At 49.3% G+C, this 19,583-nt stretch overlaps 1 pseudogene; it reads right to left on the bottom strand.

Annotated features, from left to right (window-relative positions):
* Positions 1-2,271: 2,271 nt before the first annotated feature.
* On the bottom strand, positions 2,272-3,103 carry LOC136166160 (troponin T, slow skeletal muscle pseudogene; annotated as a pseudogene).
* Positions 3,104-19,583: the final 16,480 nt, after the last annotated feature.

Here is a 19,583-nt window from a genome sequence, read left to right as displayed (position 1 = left end):
GTCATATAATCTTATTGGTTCTGTTTCGTTTCTCCTTGGAGACATTTGTCCTGTGGCACCCCATCCTTCTGCTTTTCTCTGGACGCTTTGTTCTTAAGTCTGGCAGCACACCTGTCACCCCGGGACTGGCCATGCCTGGTGCTCAAGAATCCACGTTGCCCTTCCCTCTTTCAGGTACTGTGTCTTACTCTTCCTCAGTTTATTTCCTTTTGAATGAAGCACATCCTTCAGTTACTTCCTGAGAAAGAATGCCTGGGCGGTAATATTTTAGAGACTTAATGCTTACCTGAAATGGCTTTATCCCACCTTCATTCTTCTTCTTCTTCTTTTTTTTTAGTGCATCTGTGCTGCCTGAGCTTTTATTTTTTTTATATTTATTTATTTATATTTATTTGGCTATGCTGGGTCTTAGTTGTGACACATAGGATCTTAGGATCTTCAATCTTCATTTTGGGATCTAGTTCTCCATCCAGGGATGGAACCTGGACCCCCTGTATTAGGAGCACAGAGTTCTCACGACTGAACCAGCAGGGAAGTCTCCCACCTTTACTCCTGATGATTACTTTTTGCTGGGTATAGAATTTTAGGTTTAAAATCATGTTCCTTCAAAATATTGAAAATGCTCCTTCCTTATCTTGCAGACTCTGATTTTATTTTATTTATTTATTTCAGACTTTGATTTTAGAGCTGAGAAATCTCACCCTATTTTGATTCTCAAGTCTTTGAATTCACCTCCCCCATGCTTACTTTTAGGACTTTCTCTGTTATTCCTGATATAGTAAAAGATCACAATTTATCAGCATGGCTCATTTTTCATGGCACTTGATAGATCTTTTTAATCTAACCGTGGCTTTCAAAATGTGGGCCCCAGACCAGGACTACTAGCATCACCTGTGAGAAATATTAGATAGGTTGGAAAGGCAAATTCTGAGCCCCACCTCACATCTACTGAGTCAGAAACTCTGGTGATAGGTCCCAGCACACTGTCGTTTGTTGTTGTTTTTATCGAGGAATAGTTGACATATGATGTCATATTAGTTCCAGGTATATGTCATAATGACTTGATATTTGTATACATTATGAAATGATCACCACAGTGAGTCTGGTTAACATCCGTGACCATTGTTATTGTTTTTCAGTTGCTAAGTCATGTCCAACTCTGAGACCCCATGGACTGCAGCATGCCAGGCATCCCTGTCCTTCACTATCTCCTGGAGTTTGCTCAAATTCATGTCCGTTGAGTTGGTGATGCTATTTAGCCATCTCATCCTCTGCCACCCTTTTCTCCTTTTGCCTTCAATTCTCTCAGCATCAGGGTCTTTTCGAATGAGTTGGCTCTTTGCATCAGGTGGCCAAAATATTGGAGCTTCAGCTTCAGCATTAGTCTTTCCAATGAATATTCAGGGTTGATTTCCTTTAGGATGGACCGGTTTGGTCTCCCTGCTGTCCACGGGGCTCTCGGTCATCTCCAGCCCCACAGTTCAGAAGCATCAGTTCTTTGGTGCTCGGTCTTCTTTATGGTCCAACGCTCACGTCCATGTGTGACTGCTGGGAAGACCATAGCTTTGACTACATGGGCGTTTGTCTGCAAAGTGATGTCTCTGCTTTTTAATACACTGTTTAAGTCGGTCATAGCTTTCCTTCTAAGAAACAAGCTGCAGTCACCGTCCACAGTGATTTTGGAGCCCAATAACATAAAATCTGTCACTGCTTCCACTTTCCTCCCTTCTGTTTGCCATGAAGTCACAGGACCACATGCCATGATCTTAGTTTTTTGAATGTTGAGTTTTAAGCCAACTTTTTCACTCTCCTCTTTCACCTTCATCAAGAGTTTTTTAGTTCTTCTTCACTTTCTGCCATTAGAGTGGTACCATCTGCATATCCAAATATGTTGATATTTCTCCTGCAGTCTTGATTCCAGCTTGTGGTTCATCCAGCCTGGCATTCCCTATGATGTACTCTGAATATAAGTTAAATAAGCAGGGTGACAATATACAGCCTTGTTGTGCCCCGTTCTGAATTTTGAAGCAGTCAGTTGTTCCATGTCCAGTTCTAACTGTTGCTTCTTGACCCACAGATAGGATTCTCAGGAGACGGGTAAGGTGATCTGGTATCCCCATCTCTTTAAGGATTTTCCGCAGTTTGTTGTGATCCACACAGTCTAAGGCTTTAGTATAGTCAATGAAGCAGAAGCAGATGTTTTTCTGGAATTCCCTTGCTTTCTCTTTGATCCGATGGATGTTGGCAATTTGATCTCTGATTCCTCTGCCCTTTCTTTTTTTTTTCGCGGCAGGGGGAGCATTTATTTCAAGCCCCAAATGAACGCACACGCCAAGGGCTCACAGGTGCCTCGAGGGGGCGGGGGCGCTGTGCCCAGCTCCTCACTTCCAGCGGCCTCCGACGCGGCCCTTCCCGGCCCCCTTCCGGAACTTCTGGGCGTGGCTGATGCGGTTGTACAGGACGTTGATCTCATATTTCTGCTGCTTCAGCTTCGCCATCAGGTCAAACTTCTCTGACTCCAGTTGGTGGATCCAGTCCGACAGTTCCTGGGCCTTCTCCCGGAGCTGTTCTTCTCCCATGTGGTCGATGTTCAGAGGCTTCTTCCGTTCAGACAGGATCCGCAGTTTCATCTCCCGCCCCGTCTGGCGCTTCCCTCGCTTCTGTTCTGCCTTCACCAGGTAACCCCCAAAATGGGCGCCCATGTTGGACAGAACCTTCTTCTTCTTGGCGTCGTCCTCAGCCCGCTTCTTGGCCTCCTCCTCTTCCTTCCGCATCTTCTCCTCCGCCAGCTTGGCCTGACGCTCTCGCTCCTTCTCGGTTCTGAAGCGCTGTTGCTCGGCTCTCTCGGCCCTGCGCCGCTCGATGCGCTCTTTCAGCGCCACCAGCTCCTCTTCCTCTTTCTTCCGCTGCTCAAAGTGGACGTCGATGAGCGTCTGCAGCTCCAGCAGGTCCTTTTCCATGCGCTTCCGGTGGATGTCATCGAAGTCCACACGCTCCCCCTCTGGGATCTTCGGCGGGATCAGAGGAGGTACCACGGGACGGCTTCAGGCTGCTCCTCTTCATATTCCTGCTCTTCGGCGTCCGACATCCTGGGGTCCTGGTGTGACCTACAGACAGCAGAGAACAGGCCCAATGGGGTGCGGTTCAGGACGGGTGACTGGGGGCCCGGACCCCGGGGTCTGAGGGAGGAGGGCCCCGGGGACTGGACCCCTGGTCTGAGAGAGGAGGGGTTGGGGTCTGGACCCCCGGGTCTGAGGGAGGGGGGGGCTGGGGGGCTGGACCCCCGGGTCTGAGGGAGGAGGGCTTGGGCCCCCCAACTCCTCAACCTCCTGTTCCTCTGCCTTTTCTAAACCCAGGTTGTACATCTGAAAGTTCTCAGTTCATGTACTGCTGAGGCCTAGCTTGAAGGATTTCGAGCATTACCTTACTAGCATGTAAAGTGAACACAGTTGTTCAGTAGTTCGAGCATTCTTTGGCATTGCTCTTTTTTGGGATTGGAATGAAAACTGACCTTTTCCAGTCCTGTGGCCATTGCTGACTTTTCCAAATTTGTTGGCATATTGAGTGCAGCACTTTCACAGCATCATCTTTTAGAATTTTAAATAGCTCAGCTCACCTCCACTACCATTTTTTTGTAGTAATGCTTCCTAAGGCCCACTTGACTTCACACTCCAGGATGTCTGGCTCTAGGTGAGTGACCACACCATCATGGTTATCCTGGTCATTAAGACTTTTTTATATAGTTCTGTGTATTCTTGCTATCTCTTCTTAATCTCTTCTGCATCTGTTAGGTCCTTACCTTTTCTGTCTTTTATTGTGCCCATCCTTGCATGGAATAGTCCCTTGATCTCTCCAATTTTCTTGAAGAGATTTCTAGTCTTTCCCATTCTATCGTTTTTCTCTGCTTCTTTTACATTGTTCATTATAAAAGGTCTTCTTATTTCCCCTTGCTATTCTCTGAAACTTTGCGTTCAGTTGGGTACATCTTTCCTTTTCTCCTTTGCCTTTCACTTCTCTTCTTTACTCAGCTATTTGTAAACCCTCCTCAGACAACCACTTTACTTTCTTGCATTTCGTTTTCTTGGGGATGGTTTTGCTCAGTGCTCCCTGTACAGTGTTACAAACCTCCATTCATAGTTCTTCAGGCATTCTGTCTACCAGATCTAATCCCTTGAATATATTCATTACCTCCACTGTATAATCATAAGCGGTTTGATTTAGGTCATACCTGAATGGCCTAGTGGTTTTCCCTACTTCATTCAATTTAAACCCGAATTTTGCAATAAGGAGTTCATGACTGAGCCAGTCAGTTCCAGGTCTTGTTTTTGCTGACTGTATAGAACTTCTCCATCTTTGGCTGCAAATAATATAATCAATCTGATTTTGGTATTGACTGTTTAGGGATGTCCATGTGTAAAGAATTCCTTGTGTTGTTGAAAAAGTGTGTTTGCTCTGACCAGTGCATTCTCTTGGCAAAACTATTAGCCTTTGCCGTGCTTCATTTTGTACTTCAAGGCCAAACTTTGCTGTTACTCCAGGCATCTTTTGACTTCCTACTTTTGCATTCCAATACCCTATGATGAAAAGGGCATCTTTTTTTTTTTTTTTTTTTTTTTATGATAGCTCTAGAAGGTGTTGTAGGTCTTCACAGAATCAATCAACCAGTTTATTCGGCATCAGTGGTTGGGGCATAGACTTGGATTACTGTGATGTTTAATGGCTTGCCTTGGAAATGAACTGAGATCTTTCTGTTCTTTTTTGAGATTGCACCCAAGTACTGTATTTTGGACTCTTTTGTTGACTATGAGGGCTACTCCATTTCTTCTAAGGGATTCTTGCTCACAGTAGTAGATGTTCACTCTTGCCATCTCCTGCTTGACCACATCCCATTTACCTTTATTCATGTACCTAACATTCCAGGTTCCTACACGATATTGTTCTTTAAAGCATCAGACTTTCACCACCAGAACTATTCACACCTGAGCATCGTTTTCACTTTGTCCCAGCTGCCTCTTCTTTCTGCAGCTATTGGTAATTGCCCTCTGCTCTTCTCTAGTAGCATATTGGACATCTTCAGACCTGGGAGGCTCATCTTCTGGTGTCATATCTTTTTTGCCTTTTCTTACTGCCCGTGGGATTCTCCAGGCAAGAATACTGGAATGGTTTGCCATTCCCTTCTCCAGTGGACCACGTTTTGTCAGAACTCTTCACTGTGACCCATCTGTTGGGTGGTCCTGCACGGCATGGCCCATAGCTTCATCGAGTTCTGCAAGCCCCTATGCCATGACAGGGCTGTGATCCATGAAGGAGTCAGTCACCATACATGGTTACAAAATTGCTTTTCTTGTGAAGAGAACTTTTTTCCTATTTATTTATAGAAGTACAGTTGATTTACAATGTGTGCCAATCTCTACTGCAAGCAAAGTGACTCAGTTTTACACACACACACATATATATTTAATACTCTTCCATTATGGTTTATTGTGATGAGAACTTTTAAGATTGACTCTTCAAGCAACTTTCAAATATACAATAGTATTATTAACTCTAGTCACCATGGTGTATGTTACATCCCCATCGCTATTTTATAACTGGAAGTTTGCACCTTTTGAACCCATTCGCCCATTTCTCCTACCCCCGCCCCCACCACCCCTTATCCTACCCCCATAGCTTCTGGCAACCTCCAGTGGGTTCTCTGTATGAAATTTCTGTCTGTTTGTTTTTGTTTTATAGATACACACGTAAATGTGACCACACAGTATTTGTCTTTCCCTGTCTGCCTTATTTCATTTAACATAATGCCTATGAGATCCATTCATGTTGTAGCAAGTGGCAAAATCCTGTGTTTGTTTATTTATTTAAGGTGGGCCATTAAACATTATTTATTTATTTTTGGTTGTCCTGGGCCTTTGTGTGTGCAGGCTTTCTCTAGTTGCAACAAGCAGGGGGGCTGCCGTTGGCTGTGGTGCATGGGCTTCTCACTGTGGCTTCTCGTGCTATGGAGCACCTAGGCGCTTGGGCTTCAGTAGGTGCAGCCTAAGGGCTCAGTAGTCGTGCTCACAGGCTTTAGAGCTCAGGCTCAGTAGCTGCAGCACTCATGCTTAATTGCTCTGTGGCATGTGGGATATTCCCGATCCAGGGATGGAACCCGACCCCTTGCAGGTGGGTTCTCATTCACTGTCCCACCAGGGAAGTCCCTGATGTGGACCACTTTTAAAGTCTATTGAATTTGTTACAATCTTGCTTCTATTCCATGTTTCGTTTTGTTTTTTTTTATTTCGAGGGATGTAGGATCTTGGCTCCCCAACCAGGGATCGGACCTGTGACCCCTTGCATTGAAAGGTGACATCTTAACCTCTGAACCACCAAGGAAGTCCCAAGACCCTTCTTTTCTTAAGACTGAATAATATTCCCCGTGTGTCTGTGTTTTAACAATTTGTCTTTTGACAGGCTCTCCATGTATTCTGATCCAAGCTAATGTTGAAGAATCTCTGTCCTAACAATTTATGTCCTTTGGATCTGGGAATTTCTTTTTTATTTGCTTCAAATTTTTAAAATTCTTATTATTTGGTTACTCGGCAAGAGGTTATGATCAAAGAGGACTGATCCTCTACTTTTCTTATTATTTCTCTCTTACTGACTGTTTCTTCTGTATTCTGGGAGATGTTCTATCCCCAGTGTTCTCTCCCAATCCATTTACAAAGTATGTTGTTATGACTTTTTTTTCTTTCTTTTTTTAATTTTCAAGAGTGCTTTTGTGTTCCCTGTTTTTTCTTTTCCTTTCTTTTCAGAATGGTTTCATGTTCTTGCTCTTGGATGCAGTCAGCATCGCCTCTTGGAGGATATTCGTTTGAAGTGGTCTCCCTAGATCATCTCTGTTTCCTCTGATTTCATGTTTTCTGTTGTTTGTATCATATTAGAGACTTTCCTCATACATCCTGTCTTCCTTGGCTGTCCATTCATGTTTGAGAGGGAGGCACTGTGAGCCAATTGGGAGCACTCACTGAATGTACTTGAGGGGCTGGCTGAACTCTTTCTTTGGGGAGCTCCAGTTGTCATCATCCGGAGAAGGCAATGGCACCCCACTCCAGTACTCTTGCCTGGAAAATCCCATGAACGGAGGAGCCTGGTGGGCTGCAGTCCATGGGGTCGCAAAGAGTCGGACATGACTGAGTGACTTCACTTTCACTTTTCACTTTTTTGCCTTGGAGAAGGAAATGGCAACCCACTCCAGTGTTCTTGCCTAGAGAAACCCAGGGATGGGGTCGCACAGAGTCGGACACGACTGAAGTGACTTAGCAGCAGTTGTCAGCATCAATGGCACAGTTTGGTTTTCCCAGAAGACAATCCTGTAGTCTAGCCTTCTGCGTGGAGGTTATAAGCCCACCTGCTGGGGTTCTTCATGCTGGTGGAGTGTGGGGGGCGGGTAAAGAGAGGTGTGTGGCAAGCAAGCCGAGTAACACAATCCAGAATGCTGATTTTCCCTAAGCTTTTGATCCCACTCCTTCTCCACCCAACCCCTGCAAAGTCCATGATCTCTCTATTACAATATTATATCTCCAGAATTGATATCTCCTGCATGAGTGGCGAAGGGGTCACAGTAAGTCCTTGATAGTGCTGAGTACCGCTGAGTGTCCTATCAGATTGTTCTTTAAGTAGCTCTTCAAACAAGCCTCCCAGTTTTTAGGCCCCTGCCTTCTAATTTACTCACTCCTTCCAATTCCTAGCTTCCCTGCGGGAAGGGTCAGCTTGCTTCTTGTGGGCAGTTGCCTCTGGTTGTTTTGCCTTTCTTAGTCATTTGCCCCTCTCCCATCCACTTTCTGTTTCCGTATGACGTACTTCAGGATTCTTTTCTAAGATGCTATGTATGTGGACGCGTCAGGTCTGAGTTTCGCACGTGGGATCTTTAGCCGTAGCACTGGAACTCTGCGTGGCAGCATGTGGCATCTGGTTCTTTGACCAGTGATCCAGCCCAGGGCCCCTGCATTGGGAGCTCAGAAGCCTAGCCACTGGCCACCAGGGAAGCCCCTAGTTCAGACTCTTAATGTCTCTGGGTTTAGCAGGAGATGGAGCTTAGGTTTCTGTCGTGGATTCTCCTTGTTGTTTGCGGAGTGGTTTTTTTGAGAGAAAAGTGGAGACAGAAGGGGCGGTACCCCACTCTGTTGTGACCAGAAGCCTGAGATGTCCCCCTGAGGTGAACAGGAGAGGCTGACACCCCTGCTGACAGAGGGGGAGGCGGTTATCTGCAGGCGGAGTGGGCAGGGCAGGAGAGGAGGTTCAGAGCTCAGAGCTGCCGGGGGCCCTGGACGAGGAGCTCTCCAGAGATGACAAGGATTACTGGGCCCCAGCGAGGCCTCCTTGAGGTGAGATGGAGAATCAGTGGAGAGGGCAGCAGGAAACAGTCATGGAGGTAGTGAGAGGCAGGGAGGAACCCCCTCCCTACCCGCACCGCCCCCAAGATGGAGTGAGTGAGAAGGCTGCGGGGCATTCTAGAATAGGGGAGGGGATAGTAACGTGACTGACCCTGGGGCAGGCCATTCACCAGGAGGCAGGAGAGGATGAGATGATCTTGATAACCATTAATCATAGTCACTATGTGCCAGGGACTGAACCAAGTTCTTTAGGGCCGCGAGTGGGCGGCCGAGAGGAGGAGAGGAAGGACCGGAGTTTAAGGTCAGAGACAGCAGGTCTGAGGCTCAGGTGTGAGGGTGGGGCAGGTCTAAGAGACGGTGGAGTCTTGGGTCCAGAGGTGAGACAGTGGCTCGAGTGCTGAACACGAAGAGGCATCTCCTTGAGGAGGGCAAGACGGGAGGTGGAGGAAGTGGCGATGTGATTGCTCAAGTCTTCTTCGGGAAAAGCAGTGGCGGAAAAGGCCAGTCATCTACATGAACAGCCTCTTTGACACCAGGGAAGAACCGAATTTTTAAAAGGGAGGGCGGTCGCTTCAGTCAACTTCAATATTTACTGAACCTCCATGTAACCTTTCCCAGGTTACATAGCCCGGGGCTACAGTCACAGTAAAGTCACTCGAAAATATACAGCCTCTGGCTCTAAGACCTAATCACCCAGCTCCCCAAACCGCGCAGGCTGTTTCCGGGGTCTCAGGACGGTTTCAGGCCGGCTCCCTGTGTGGTCGTCCCATCCCCTCTCAGGGCCGTGTGCTGACATCACGCCTCCTGGCCATGAATGCCGCTCTGTCACTCCTCACCGTGCAACCCCCGGGCTGGATCAGCCAAAATTCTGTGGTTACAGGCCACAGAAACCAACTCTGGCTAACTGAAGCAGAAAAACAATTTATTGGATGGTTACTGGGCAGCTCATAGATTCAACAGCCACTCCCTACCTTTTTTCCTGGGCTGGTGAGCCTTGATTTTGTTCTAGAACTTACCTGCCCCGTACTTAGGGAAGGAATCCCCCCCACCCATCTCAGTCACAGGAGATGCATGTTGATCAGTCTAAGCAGCCAATCAGGGTGCTTCTGTCTCCTTGCCAGTGATTGGCTTAGGCCTCGGGCATGTGATGCAGCCCTGGCCAATGAGACAGAAGCGGAAGCCCGCTCCGCCAGGGGTCTCCACAGAATCCCGGAGACGCTGACTGGAGCCATCTTGATTTTATTGAAGGCGGAGTTAACCCTCTCTACCTCAGAGAAAGGACATACTTGTTCATTACTTGCGTCACTCCTAGTTGGTCTTCTGTTGCTTTCCACCAGAAGGTCGTGTCTGACATAGCGCATGCTTAGTCGCTCAGTCGTGTCTGACTCTTTTAGCGACCTCATGGACGATATCCTGCCCAGCTCCTCTGCTCAGGAAATTCTCCAAGCAAGAATACTGGAGTAGGTTGCCATTCCCTTCTCCAGGGGATCTTCCCGAACCAGGGATGGAACCTGGATCTCCTGCATCAGCATTCGGGCAGATTCTTCACTGTCTAAGACACCAGAGAAGGCCCAGCTGACACATAAGACAGTGCCAAGTATCTTTCCCTGGTAGCCTGGGGTGAAGGAGCGAGAAAATAAGTGGTGGCTACAGAGTAGGATTGATAGAGGCTGATGTATCTTTTGAAGAAACAAGAATTACCTCATAAATGCCAAGTCACTTCAGTCATCTCTGACTCTTTGTGACCCCATGGCTTCTCTGCCAGGCTTCTCTGTCCATGGGATTCTCCAGGCAAAGATACTGGAGGGAGTTGCCATTTCCTCCTCCAGGGGATCTTCCCGACCCAGGGATCAAACCCACGTCTTTTATGTCTTCTGCACTGGGAGACGGGTTCTTTACCACTAGAGCCACCTGCGAAGCCCACCTCATAAATAAGCACTGACTAAAAATGCTAGAGAGAAGAGGAATAACTCTGGGAGGAGACTGCTAGTTGTTAAGTAGACACTTACTGTATACCAGGCATTGTGAAACAGGCTAGGATGTGATGACCAGAAGACAGAGCCTGCTTTTCATGGAACTTTCGGTCTGAGTGGACCAGAGAAACAAAAAGCGTGCAAATAATAAAACAAACAGGATAGGGTAGTGGAAAGTAATCTTTGGGCAGTGGTTAGTTTTGATAGATGGTGATCAAGGAAGTCCACTCCGGAGAGGAAACCCAAAGGGTGAGAATGAGCCAGACACATGAGGAACCATATGGAGACGCTGAGAAGATGTCTCAGGGAGCAGCAGTTGGCTCTGTCCTGGCTGGGAGTCCAGTGCCCATTCCAGAAAGGGAAAGACATGGCGGCAAAGCTTGCCTGGGAGACTCACACAGACCAGGAGTAACGGAATAACTGAGGACGTGTTTCCCAGGTCTGCCATGGACATTCACACCCCTGTGACAGGATAGGCTGGGAACCCAGGTGTCATTGACTCTCTAGAGGCTGAAAAGGTTTGAGCAGAGAATTTTGAGAGAGAGCACCTGTGAGATGAAGGAAAGACACTTGGAGCCAACAGGTGCCCCTCGTCCTACCACCTGTCTCCCCTTGTCCCTCCAGCTTGGAGTCTCAACATATCAGACTGCTATAACATGATACCACAGACTAGAAGGCTTATAAAGGAGAGGAATTTATTTCTCACATTCCCATTTTCCAGATCAAGGTGTGGGAAGAGTCAGTGTCTGGTGAGAGCCTTCTTCCTGGGGGGGGCAGCAAAAGGGACAAGAGAGCTCCATGCGATCTGTTTTAAGAGGACATAAATTCCATTCATGAGGGTGCATGATCTAATCACCTTACAAAGGCCCGACCTCCTAATACCGTTACACTGGGAGTGAGGATCTCAAGATATGCATTTGGGGAAGGGGACACAAAACTTTAGTCTATGAGGAACAGCTCAACCAAATTACTAGGCACTTTGAGAGTTAACTTTTTGTGTAGCTTCTTCTGAGAGTTTGTGTGAAGTGGCTACCACAACAGAAAGATAAAAACCTGACCTCAAGGAGCTTGCTGGTAAAGGATTCAAGAACTCTGCATCTGAAACAATTAGGAAACAATTTACCAGCAGAAAATCAAGGACATCTCACAGAGCTATATGCCACAGCGACCATCGCAAGCCCCTCACTGTCTACTAGTCACAACCTCCCAGTGTAGTACCAAGGGTCCCCTCTCCTCACCCACTGTCCCCTTCTTTCCTGAGAGGTAAGGGTGGCGTATTTCTTACTGAGCCCCCCAACTCCACCCCATCCCTTTAGGGTGATTCATCAACTTGGAGCCTGATGCATGACTTTTCCTTATCCCAAGCTGCTTCCTCCAGTGTCCTGGGAATGAGAAGGAGGAGGAGGAGGAGGGACCACTTCGCTGGACTGAGATCGGTTTGTCCGGAGACAGTGCCCCAGTGGGGCTCTTCTTACCCAGCAAGGGGCCCTCGTTTGGGGGATCCTGAAGCTGAACAAATAAGAAACACATTAAAAATATCTATTTATTTGACTGTCGGGTCTTAGATGTGGCACGGGGGATCTGCACTGCATCACCGGTGTCTTCCATCGTGGCGCGCTGGCTCTCTAGTTGTGGTGTGTGGGCTCAGCTGTTGGGGCATGTGGGATCTTAGTTTCCCCACCAGGCATCGAACCTGTGTCTCCCGCATCACACCTGCATCTCCTGCATCGCACGGTGGATTCTTAACCACTGGACCTCCAGGGAAGTCCCATGGACAAATAAGAAAAATGCTGTTGAAGAGGCAGACTCTTTTGTCTGCCTTCACATTTTTCTTGTACTCTCTCATTAAATCCACACAACAAATCTGATGGGGGTGGTGGGGGTGGGGAGGGGACTTTATTCCATTTTACAGTGGAAGAAACTAAGGCACAGAGAGGCAAAGCCACTGTCCTAGTCAAACAACTAGCAGGTCGTGCAGCCAAGATTTGAACCCAAGCAGTCTGACTGCAAGCCTCCCCGTTTGACACCACAGTACACGCTGCCAAATTGGCTCATTCTAGGAATTTCCCTTCTTCTTGCCACAACATTAAGAACTGAGCTAGAGGCCATTCTGAGTGAGGACCAGGTCCACTCCTCCCTGTGTGAGGAGAGGGAGTTGGGATCCAAGAGAGGAATTCCAGAAAAGACAATGCCATTTTGGCTCTTTTTCCTTAATGTTCCCCAGGCAGGGAGCGCTGGATTTTGATTTGCCAGGTGTCTCTCTGTTCTAATTAACACCAGAATCCACCTTTAGCCAGAGCCCTGCCTGCAGCTGGAATCCGTGTCCCTGCAGCTCAGGGGCCGTCCCAGTGAGAGCCAGAGAGGACAGAGCCAGTCCTAACTCTGGGTGGAGTTTCCTGTGATGATGTTCCCTGCGCCTCATCTATAAAAAGCTCCAATCTGATCTCCCCCATTTATGGCGGAGGCCAGAGTGGCAGGGTGTGCGGGAGGAGGAAGAATCAGGCTGAGACAGCTCCTCTTTGCCTCCCTGGATTCTCTTCCAAAATGCTGTCAGCACTGCCAGTTGGAAAATATTTTTCTCCCTCCCTTTGTCTTCTTTCTTATTAAAAAAAAAAAAAAGCCATCTGGTGTCAAATTCACTCCTGGCACATCATAAAGGGTAGCACTAAAAATGTCCCTGAAAAACTAAAAGCAAAACCACAGCAGTACACATGGGATTTAGCCTCAGCATCCTAGGATTTCAGAGTTGCTAGGGGCCTCGGAGATCAAACCGTTTGTTGCACCCGAGAGGGAAACTGAGGCGGGGGCTGGGGGCGGGATTAGCTCACGCTTTCAAAACTGTTTATTAAGCGCCTACTGTGGTCGAGGCGCTTTGCAGGCGTGGGAGACTAATCGAGATCATGACAAAAACCTCTGCCTTCCCGGAGTTCTCGGTGGGAAGTTCTCGTCTCTGTCCTCTGCCTCTGCCACCGCTCTTCCCAAACGGCCCGGCCATCCTAGCCCCCCGCTGCGCCACGTGGTTGTCACCCCCGGGGTGCGCCCGCGGTTGACGTCGGGGCCAAGTGTGCCGCGCGCCGCCCCAGCGCGGTCCCCCGCCGGCCGTCGCTGTGATCTCCCGCCGCTTCCTCCCGCCGCCGCCGCGGCTCCGCATTCCTCAGGGTTGAGCAACAACTTTCCCTCCGAAGGCGGCTGGGCCGGAGCCAGGCGGGGAGGCTTGCGCCGGGCCCCTCGCGGGGCGCGGCCCAGCTCGCCGGCGTGGGCCTCCGAAGGGGTGCGGCCCGATCTCTGGTACCTGCCGCGGGTGCTCGCCCGGAGCCGGCGCCACCGCCCCCGCCCCTGGGAGCCGAGGCCGGCGCGGGCGGGGGCGCAGGCCGGGGACCGCTCCGCGCTTCCTGCCCGCAGCGCCGGGGCTGCCTGGGGACCCAGCGGCTGCGTGGGCCTGACCCTGGCCTTGATCCTCGAGCTGGTCCTCCAGGCTGACCGCCCAGTCTGGAGCCCTGCGCGCGCTGAGCATGCAGTGTTTGCCTCGAATTTTTACTCCACTTCCGAAAGTTCTTCGACGACGGAAGGAGGAGGGTTTGTAATAATTACAGAAGAGAGGTCCTAACCCACGTCTTAGTCTTAGTTTAAATAGTTGCAACGATCATATTAGTGCAAGTGCCTCCATCGCGCCCACTGAGCTTCACGTATCTCCGGCAGAAAGTTGGTTTCTTCCTGCTGCGCTCCTGTAACAGACGGGAAAAGGCAGGCACGTGGTTCCATCTCGAGTCAGAAGCCAAAAGTTAGGCCAACTCAGCGTCCAGTTTGGAGCCACCTCAGGCCTCCTGACCCTTGCTGGTCAAACAAAGCCCTTCCTACGACCCTGATGTCACTCCAGGAGGAATTGGGCCCAATTTTCAGTCCTAGGAACCGAGTGTTGGAGCCTGTAGGGTAGAGTGGGGCTAGGCAGAGTAAGCTCCAGATGCACTAAAAATGTAAGCTCCAGGATGGCAGGGATTCGCTCAGTTTTGTTCATTGCTGTATCCCCCACTCTGAAAACAATGCTTGGCACATAGCAGATGCTCAGTAAGGGTTTGTTGAGTGGGTAAATGTATACAGTCAGGGTCTTCAGATTTCTAACTAAGAGTTAAAGTAAGTCCCACTTTTTGCACCTTTGGTTGTTCTTTAGTTGATAAGTTGTGGCCGACTCTTTGAGACCCCATGGACTGTGGCCGGTAAGTCTCCTCTGTTAGTGGGATTTCCCAGGCAAGAATACTGGAGTGGGTTGCCCTTTCCTTCTCCAGGAGATTTTCCTGACCCAGGGATCAAACCCTGGGCCTCCTGCTGGGCAGATGGATTCTTTACCACTGGGCCACCTGGGAAGCCCTTTGGCATCTTCTGTGGTTGTTCAGTTGCTCAGTTGTGTCCGACTCTTTGTGACCCGTGGACTGCAGCACACCAGGCTTCCCTGTCCTTCACCATCTCCTGGGGCTTGCTCAACTCATGTCCATTGAGTCCTCTGTCATCCCCTTCTGCTGCTGCCTTCTATCTTCCCCAGCACGAGGGTCTTCAAGGAGTCAGTTCTTCACATCAAGTGGCCAAAGTATTAGAGCTTCAGTTTCAGCATCAGTCCTTCCAATGAATATTCAGTGTTGATTTCCTTTAAAATTGACTAGCTTGATCTACTTGCAGTCGAAGGGACTCTCAAGAGTCTTCTCCAACACCACAGTTCAAAAGCATCAATTCTTCGGCGCTTGGCTTTCTTTATAGTCCAACTCTCACATCCGCACATGACCGCTGGGAAAACCAGAGCCTTGTGTGTAAGGACCTTTGCTCCTTTACCTTCCGTTTAAACTTTTGCTTTCTCTTTTTGCCTCTTAAATTTTGAACTTACGTTTTAAAGATTTTTGGGGGTTTTATTTTAATATATTTGAAATAAGTTTAGAGTTACAGAAAAGTATTGCAAAGTATTATAGAGAGTTCCAAAATACTCTTTATTTTACCTAACTACCCCTAAAGTTAGCAATTTCCCTAACTGTGGTTCATTTGTCAAAATGAAGAAATGAATTCTGGCAGGATACTATTAAACAAAGTATCGACTTCTTTAGGATTTCACGTTTTCCACTCCTGTCCTTTTCTCTTGTTCTGAAATCCAGTCAGGGATATCACACTGCATTTAGGGTGTGAAGCTTTTTAATACATAAGCCAGATCTCATTGTGTAGGGTCTCCTTCCCAGGCAGTGAGGCAGGAGACTGTTGTTCCTGACACTGGACTTAGCTCCCTGTCCTGGGGGCCAAAGAAATACTTTGAGCCCTGGATTTCCTGAGAGCGCTATTTAAGGGATCCCTTCTGCGTCTGCCTGCTGCCTCCAGTAGCATCTGCTTCAAATCCAGACCTCACTGGGTCTCCGCTTCCTGTCTCCTTCCCTCCACCATGCTCGTACCTGCCAAAGAATGACCACGCTGCTCCAGGTCTGCATTTCCTCTGAGACCTGACTCTTCTCTATGCCCCTCATTACTTAGCTGCACTCCTAGTTTTCATGAGGGGCAATCCCCCCTCCACCTCTCCCCAGCCTCACTGTTCCTCTTTCTCCATCCTGGAGTTGTCTTCCAGCCTGAAACTCTCAGGGAGACCTGTCTCTCTAGAACTGTGTTGCTTGGCCACAGCCCATCATTGAGCAAGCCTTGGATTTGAGATGAGTGAAATGAGCGTTGTTGTTGTTTAGTTACTAAACTGACTCTTTTGCGACCCCCGTGGACTGTAGCCCATCAGGTTCCTCTGCTCATGGGATTTCCCAGGAAAGAATACTGTAGTGGGTTACCGTTTCCTTCTCTAGGGGATCTTCTTGACCCAGGGATTGAACCTACATCTCCTGCATTGGCAGGTGGGTTCTTTACCACCAGAGAAGCTCTGAAGTGAGGGACAATCTATTTCTTTGGTCAGCCAGGATTTATTGAGCATGACTGGGTCACAAAGACAACAATTCTCGTCCATTCTCTCCAGGATCTTACTATCTGGGGAAGGGAAAATGTGCGGAGATAACTGCATAGGTGGGGAGCATGGAGACGGTGTGTGCGCTGTTGTCTGGCGGCACAAGGGGAAGAGCCCAGCTGCTGGGTTTGTGGAGGAGCATAGGGCCAGCTCCTCAAATGAAGTCATGCTGGGGCTGGGTCTTGAAAGATGGACGGGAAGTGGTGGGTGCCCAGGAAGTGGGCAGCGAGAGGAGAGAAGGGCATTCCCAGGAGAATTGAGAGGTGTGACTTTCCTGGGGTGTTTGAGAACAGGGCGTTTGGGGGAGCTGCAGGGTAGCCCGGTGTGGCTTGCCATCGGGTGGTTTAGGAGAGGGTGGTCGGAAAGGCAACTGGGATGGGTGGAACAGTCAGGACTCAGGTGCCATGGTAAGGCATTTGAAACTTGTTCAGCGGGAGTGAGGCTGTGAATCAGTTTACTTCTTAGAATGGTCACTTGGGCACTCTGTGGATCCTGGACTGGAGGTTGAGGGCACCTGGTAGGCGGCTGCGATGACAGATAAGAAGCAATGGGGTTTAGGGCAGAGGGAACAGATGCCAGAGAAACTTAAGAGGCAGGGCTTCGTGATCGGACGGTGGGGCAGCAGCGAGAGGTGAGAGGGGTTAAGGGTGACTTCAGACCCCCGCTTGCAGGAGGAAGGGCAGGGAAGCTGAGGGGCCTGTTCATTAGACAGATGTAGGGGCTGGGGATGGGGTGTTGCACAGATGGGCCGGCTGGACCCCCAGCTTCACTGCCCAGAGGAGAACTGTCTTAGGGCAGGGAGACGGCAGCAGAACAGGCCGACTGAGTATTGTAGCTCCCTCGGGTAGGTTGGGGGCCCTGACCTGGGAGACCCTGGTGGGAGGGTGGGGTAGCGGGGAGGAGGGGCTCTGGAGGAAATGGGGTGAAGGGTGGAGAAGGAGGCAGTTTGGTTCAGGGAACTGAGGGAAGGTCATCAAGTCATTCCAGATGGAAAGGCCAGAGCAGCATCCAGCGTCCTCCTGGCATCTGAGAACAGACCACGCGGGGACAAGGCGGTCCATGGGGCCCTCAGAGAACTCTCGGGGGGAGCACGTGTTTCAGCGCCTCTGACTTTGGACATTTTGGAACCTGCTTGAATTCTGGAAGTGGCTGGAATTTCACCTGAAGGCTACTCTCTCTGTTTGATTGTGGGAGGGGCAGAGATACCGGGAAACACCCGTGTGGACAGTTTTTGCTCAGCCCCACAGAATCCCTGATTCTTAGCCGAACACTGTCAAGAACTGTGAGGATCTGAGATTTTATTCTATTTACAAGCTAGCGAATTAGTCCCTGTGATAGCTGCTGGGCACCTGAGACTCCTAGGTCAGAGATGAAGGACAGTTTATTACAGCAGTAGTCACAGAGGAGTATCGGCCTTAGTTCCCATAGGGCTTCACAAAGATAGCCAGGTGATGATGCCTGGACACACAGTGGCTTGCATTTCACGACAGGAATCCGAACTTGGGGAACCCAAGTCTTTTATAACAGGCACTCTGCCTGCCTTTCCCTCTGGAGGAAGGCATCTTATATCTTCCATGGATGTTCACTATATCCTGGAAATGATAATCTGAAATGGACAATTAGTGTTTCACTTGCAAGATATGCAGAAATGGAATAGAACCATGAATTATCTGCCAGGAAACACATAGCCAAATAAAACAAAGAACACATTTCTAAGCCTCTCTTGCAAGGTATAAACATCTAACTAAGTTTTGGTGCAGTAAGTGTAAGCTTTTGTGTGGCAGCTTCTGGGAAACTGCACAAAAAAAAAGAAAAGAAAAGACTGGCATATGCCCTGGGCCCCCTTCTCATCTTTTCTCCTGATGGCTGGAATGTGGACGTGATGTTGGAGTATGAGCAACCGTGTTGGGCCAGGAGTGGTATGTTAGGACTAAGGACGGCAGAGCAGCAGATGCAAGGGGCCTAGATCTCTGATTATCTTCGGACTTCTTTACATGATAGAAAAAGAAACTTTCATCCTAACTTTTTGTGTGTGTCTGCAACTGAACTTGTTTCAGCAGCTGTTACAGGGCCAGCACAGAGGAGGGCTGACAGAGGGTTGAACTTGTCAGCAGACAGAAGGGTTGGGGTGCTTCTCCCCCTTCCTCCTGCCTCAGCCTCATCAGGGCCGGGGGAGGGAACGGGGAGTCACCTCTGGCTTGTTCACCACCCACCGGTGATGCCCCATTCATAAGGGGGCCCGGGTTGGCCACGCGACCCAGCAGCGTCCATTTGAAGGCAGCAAGCAACAAGCTGGCTCCATTCACAAAGCCTGTTCTCCTTTGAAAACCAATCACCGTGCAAAGCGTGACTGGGTGGTGGCCAGCGCTGGCCCATCTGTCATGCCCTTTCAGAAAGCCATGCGTCGGCAGCCGGCCTGGGCCTATCCATCCCCTCTCTCTTTGTACCCCAGGGACACGCACGGTAACGAGATCACGAGATCACGGCGCCTACTGAATTATTCAGAGCCACCCTGAGTGTCAGTATTATGATAAACATGCAGATTTCTCCCAGCTCCAAACTTCCACTTCTCCAGCAGCCATCTCCCTCCGGGATTTGTCACTGGCTGCTTTGCGCCTGTGCTTTCAGATTCCCCCGGCCTTGATGGCCTCGTCTGCCTTTGGCTTGTCCCTACCTGCCACCAGGCGCGAAGGCCTGGGTCGGTGCCCTTGACCCTCCACTTCGGGCCCCACTATTGGCCCAAGAGCCGCCCCAGCGGCCTGCCTCTTCCCTTCTCCTCCCAGCTTCACCGCCCAGCTTGGTGACGTCACACTCTCCCAAGTGCCTGCCTGATGGGGCCACGGTAATAACAGCAGCCTCCACTTCTGTGGTGTGTTCACAGAAGTGAACACACTGATCTGATCTGTGTTCTCGTGAGGCTTTAAGCCTCTGGATCTCCCCTCCCATCCCCATGTCCTAGCTCCAACTCAATCTTCCCCTTCCCCACAAGTCCCAGATTCCCAGCTCTCTCTGGAGTTGGTCTGGAGAATACCCCCCAGCTGGTAATGAGACAGAGATGGTAATGCACATTTAAGAGTAATGAAATGCAGTGATATTTCAGGCCTGACAGACCTATTTCTGGCAGCCTTAGAATTAAAGTGTGAGGCTTTGTACTGCAGCTGCTACTAGGAGCCTTCAGAGTTTTTCTAAAGATGTGAATAAAGCTTGCAGGGTTTCAGCTCAGATCACTGTGGCTATTTATCCTGCTGCTGCTTTCATTGTACCTTT

This window comes from Muntiacus reevesi, chromosome 4 (genome assembly GCF_963930625.1).
Source record: "Muntiacus reevesi chromosome 4, mMunRee1.1, whole genome shotgun sequence".
In the NCBI taxonomy this organism is placed as follows: domain Eukaryota; kingdom Metazoa; phylum Chordata; class Mammalia; order Artiodactyla; family Cervidae; genus Muntiacus; species Muntiacus reevesi.
The sequence above is the reverse complement of the archived record's forward strand: the minus strand, read 5'-3'. Positions and strand labels throughout refer to the sequence as shown.